The following is a 6,002-nucleotide window of genomic DNA, read 5'->3' on the forward strand; positions in this document are numbered from 1 at the left end:
TTGAGCTTAGCCAAATACATTACTGAATATCATTCTATTCGTCATGACCTTGTTGTTGCAAGTAAATTGCTCATTCAATTTTTTTATAGCAACAACCATCTTGTGGGCACTTTCAGTTGATTATCTTCGTACATTGTGGTATATTTTTTTTAACGATAAACCACAAACTTTCTAAATATGGTGTGTCATTGATCTTAACCATACACACTCTCAACTTGCTTCATGAAGAACTTTTATTTCAGCATGTTTGAAGAAGTGATAACCAACATTTGCTTCATTGATCACCAAGATATTATTGTGCCTTCACATACAAATAAATAATGTGCTTGAAATCAAACTTTATACAAATCCGATAAAAAATTCTTCATCTGCGTAACCAATCAATTCTGTGTTAGATTCCTCAAAATAGAATAAACCTATAACTATGATCCTTTGAGGATATTCAAGTATGTGTTTAACCTCATTTCGATGTCTTTTTGTTGGGGAGGAACTAAATCTTGGCAGTAAATTTATTGCAAAACAAATATCTAATCGAGTATTGTTAGCAAGATGCACTAGTGTCTTGATTGCACTAAGATATGAAGTTTTATCATCAAGAAGTTCTTCATCCTTCTTTTGAGATAAAACTGAATAATCATTTATATCAAGTGATCTCATAATCATTGGGGTACTCAATGAATATGATTTATCCGTATAAAAATCGAATCAAAACCTTTTTGTGTATGTTGATTGATAAAAAAATATTTCATTTGTCAAATTATTAATCTGTAGGTCAAGACAACGTCTGTCTTACTAATACCTTTTCACCCTTTCAAACACTCAACAACTTTTGGAAGCTCTTTAAGAGTGTTAATGACGTCCAAGTTATCAACATACACCACTATAATGACAAATTCAAATCCTGATCTTTTCATAAAAATGTAAGTCATTCCTTTTGTACCCTTTTTTTCCTTGATTATTTCAATCCATTTAAGGATTCTTGAAGCTTTATTGAAAAAACTTCTTTCAAACTTTTATATGTTGCGTATACCTCGATTGCTTTAAAGATCTTCATATAACCTTCATCGTCTAGTTAGACATGACAATTATTCATTATATGCATTCAAGTTTTAGATATGTTGCCAGATCAAAATAAACATTATTAAATCTACCACAGGAGAAAATATCTTCAATAATGTCAGGACTTTTGCGAAAAATCTTTATGCCCCAAGGCATAAACCGTACTTTATATATTATAGTTATACTATCGCATAATTATTTATTTGTACCCACTGACATTATACCACGATTTATGGACTATCAATCCAAAACATCACTTTTCTAAGTGAAACAAAATATACTTGAATTATGCATTTTACTTTGTCAATCATTTATCTGTTCACACTCGATTACAAATTTGAATTCAATATCCCCATCACAATTTATATCATTGAACGCTACTTCATATCAAAGATACCGTCGACAGTTATTTGATATCGATTCCAATATGACATAACTTATGAAGATCTCTTCATTTTTCAGGTACCTAAATCTTTTCTGAGGTTTTATGAAGTGTTATGTCGTGGTTTTCTTTTATGTCACTTGTCTCATTATCATGATCATATTGATCATTTGATCCTCTCCTTCTTCAAAGAATTTTATATTTGGAACCGATTGGTCTATTATACTTCCGGCGTATCATAGACTCTGTTCTTCAAGGACTTCTCGTTGGAGCATTTACAGTAGAATTGTATCATATGGTCAGTACATTCATGTGACATTGATTTACAATATTATGCAAATGAATTATCCCTTGAACTTTAAGTTCACATATTTATTTAATGAGGCTAGATAATTCATAATTAACCTCACACAGAATTTTCAGTTGTGAATCATCTCTCCCTCTAATGTTAGAAAATCTAACATTCATTCCAACCTTTTTGAGAATTCATCTTTGTGCGTGATTGAACAATTAAAATCATAACCACACATTCAACATTTTAGATGAAAATTATTTGGTTCCTTACCCTGAACCAATTTTAATAGATAAACCTTGTTGGCTTGATGCATACTTATGTTGCTACATGTTAAATAAAATTATCTCATACCAAATCTTATTTGGAGTTTTGTTCTCATAATCAATATTTAGCTATAATTGAAGGCATACAATTTCTGCTAAATCAACCAGCATTATCAATATAATTTCATAATTTGAAATTTTGCTTTTAATTTAACAATTAGAGCAAACAACCTTACAGACACAAGTTTGTAAGTTGACAACAAATCATATGTGATCATCGCATAGATACATCTATCATATAGTTGCAAATGATCACATGGCAGCTGAATGAGCCCATATTCACCTTTTTATATGTTCTAAAAATTTCAGGAGATTACAATCCAACCTTAGCTAGTACAATAATCATTTTATTAAGTAAACAAGCAACACCTATTTCTTGAAGAATCTTTTATTTCTTCATCATATAAGTCACCTGAATTCTCAATTACATTTGCATCACATTTAAATCAGAATGGTCAACTGATCATGCCAATTAATCTTTACTTCAGTACACTTGTAGTTTACTTTTGCATGTGATTCCATAAGCACGTTCATATTTGTGTGCAACAAAAAAGAGGAAAAATGGATAATCTTTTACACAAATATTTATAACCTGTTTCGGCTGTAGTAATCTAAAGATATTAAATCTTTTCATGATTTATAATCTCAACATTTCTTTTCAATTCATCCGAAACTTGAAAGTTTCTTTTGAGACTTACTACAACCCCAATATCATTCCTATGAGAATAGTACAACTCGTTAGAGCTTACAATTAATTTTGTGTACTATCACATATTTCATGACACCATCCATAATGTGAACATTTCCTCAAGGAGAAATTATATTATTATTGTCATGGTCAAAATTATTACGAGCAAGACATGTTTCTTGATTTAATTTTGTTGTACCATAGGTGCACAACCAATGACAAATTTGTATTGCCACACAATAATATCATTTTGGTCATGGCACAACCTTTATAGGCAAGAGTTTTTCTTTCTTTTGTCCTTTTGGTAGTTCACAAATAAACATACCATAATATTTATTACGTTTACACGTACACGACCATTGATCATTTCTATCAAATAAAATTTATTTATTCTTCTCAAACCTCTCGTAGAGATGAGTTGTGACATATAATTTTTTCTCAAACCTCCCATATAGGTGAGTTGTGATATATATCCAACCCATAATGATTTTATCACATGTTGTCACATTCTCTTATAGATCGAGCATTCACGATACTCATTACAAGTCACATTGTCTTCAAGGAATGGACTATTCATTTATATGTACTTCAGAAATTTTGCATTATAAGCACATTGTCATGGCTTTAAAATTCATCATATTTCCATGACACACCTTAACATCGCTTTGAAAGATCAAGTGTACCATCACTTTATCTTCTTGTCTTTTGATAGAGGATTTATAAACTTGTCAAATTATTGGTTCGACAACATTCACAAGTCCAATGACCTTTCACAATATTTTGATAATAAAAATTGCATTCACATTTCAAGGACTATTTAAAGAACCCATAGTGTTCTTCCTTTTATAATTACCACAATGATGACTATTATTATGTCCCTTCACGCTCTTTTTCATATCGTTAATCATTTGTCATCTTTCAGACTAATTATTTACTGCTACCACATTTATAAGAATGGAGCAAATCAACAGGCGGATTTTAAAGTTATCATATGTTGCTACCACATTCTTTTCAAGGAATGGAGCAAATTCAGTAAGATGAATTTCATAGATTTTAATCAAAATATATTATTTTTGCCTTGGTCCTCATTTTATCAGCACTATGGTGCATTGAGACTCAAACTCATTTTAGGTCATAAATCTATGAGACTGGACCCAATACCTTATAATTATGGTTCATCAAAACTCAAATTGATGTCTTACCTTTTTGGTGCGATAGAACTTGAATTTACCGTCTTATCCTTAAATATTAATTATGATGTATTCAGACTTTAACCTGATGTCTTATCCTTTTTTTGGTGTGATGGGGCTTGAATACACCATCTTACCCTCAACCAACAGTATAATAGAACGAAATACAATATAACTCACCCTTTGAGTATTTCAAAATAATCAAAATAATATTCAAATTCATGTTATTAAAACTTTATGTCTTCTTCCATTTAAGAAACTTTGTATAGCATGTCATATTCAACCAATAGTAGTATATGTCTTTGGTTCCTGGTTAATGTTAGTGACTGAACACTACTATTGTATTCTAAATCATAAAAAGATCTTAGAAAATACATATATGATTTTATGCATATAATAGATTGATTCTGATAACAAGATCAACTATAACATGAGCTAAAAAAAAACTAATAGTTAATCTCAATTGGCTAGAATATCGTGCTTAATAACGTATTATAAAATCAAGCTCATAAGAATATAATTATAAAGAGAAGTAGATAGAAGAAGATGACTTTTCTTCTTATTCAAGTGCATACCAATTAATAGGTACATAATTATCTACAAAGGTTTATGCCACCTTGAAAATGTAGATACATGATAGAATATGTTCACGAAGAAAGCATAGGAACAATCCACTATTCCATTGATTTATAACAAAAACTTAATTTTTTTAATACTTAATGTAATATTTAATGGAAAGATTAATATCAAAAGAAAGAAAAAGAAGTCTCTTGGAAAGAGGGCGAAATAAAATGTTAGACATTCTTTGCTATAAATTATGTTATCTTTTCCTACACTTCTGTTCCATATATTTTTCATTGAATTCTAGATTTTCTACATCTACTAAGTCAACTAACAAAGAGGCCATAAATATATCCAAATTCCTATGTATATTTAGGAGCTTAAGCCCACTTGGAATTTTACGTTTTCAATTGTATAGCCATTATTTTTTAGGAGAAATTTCACAAATAATCAGTGAAATTAATTTAATTAGACTTTATAGTTATAATTTAGTAATTGCGATTCGTAGTTAAACATTAGAAGGAGGAGAAAGGCGATTGAAAGAGAGGTGAATTGTATTGCATATTTATCGAACTATATATATGTATCCGTCAGATAATTGTATATATGTAACTGATATACATATTTATTTGTATGTCTGACGAGCAGAGACAACTCTATGCTTTGTAAAATAAGGGTTATGCCTTAGGCCCCTAAATTTTGAGGGCCTCAAATTTTTATTAAGAATAAATTATATATTTAAATTTTTTATAGAAAAAAATGAATATTTAAGATAAAAAGTATAATATTAGAAATATATTATTTTATGAACTTTAACATCTTTTGTACTTTGTTAAAAATAAGAATTAATAGTGAGAAGTATTGATCAAAGTCATCAACTTCTTGAGATTCTATAGTTCTAACCCTTATCTTTAACTATTTAATTTTTGTCAACTCATTACTTATAGAATTATAAAAAATGATACAACATGATTCTTTATGCTCTAAATTGGCAATAAATAACCCATTTTACTTTTTTAGCATGAAAAGTTTTTTGTAATATTTATTTTTGCATTAAATAGCCCAATTTATATTCTTGAAAACTGAACTACTTTTCCTATATTTTCTTTCATCTCTCTAATATTAAGATACGGTAACTATCCCATTGCTCCTTTTATTTCGTTATCGAAAAGGTAAGTTTTTTTTGGGCAACTTTTACATATAACAAACATAAAATTTATATTTGTATGTTATAACAAAATTTATATAATTGTGTTCCATAACAAATTTATATATGTATAATTCGCTATACATATACAATTGAAGTGAATTGTATAAAACGAGTAAGAGAGAAATTATATACAATTTGAATTGTATAAAATGAGAAAGCGAGAAAGGCAGAATTCAATTGTATAAGATGAGAAAAAGAGAAATTATATACAATTTGAATTTGTATAAAACGAGAAAGAGAGAAAGATAAAAAAAGACTTATGCAGGGAATATACAATCGAATCGAATAGTATAA

The sequence above is a fragment of the Solanum lycopersicum genome, chromosome 8, assembly GCF_036512215.1.
Source record: "Solanum lycopersicum chromosome 8, SLM_r2.1".
Classification (NCBI taxonomy): domain Eukaryota; kingdom Viridiplantae; phylum Streptophyta; class Magnoliopsida; order Solanales; family Solanaceae; genus Solanum; species Solanum lycopersicum.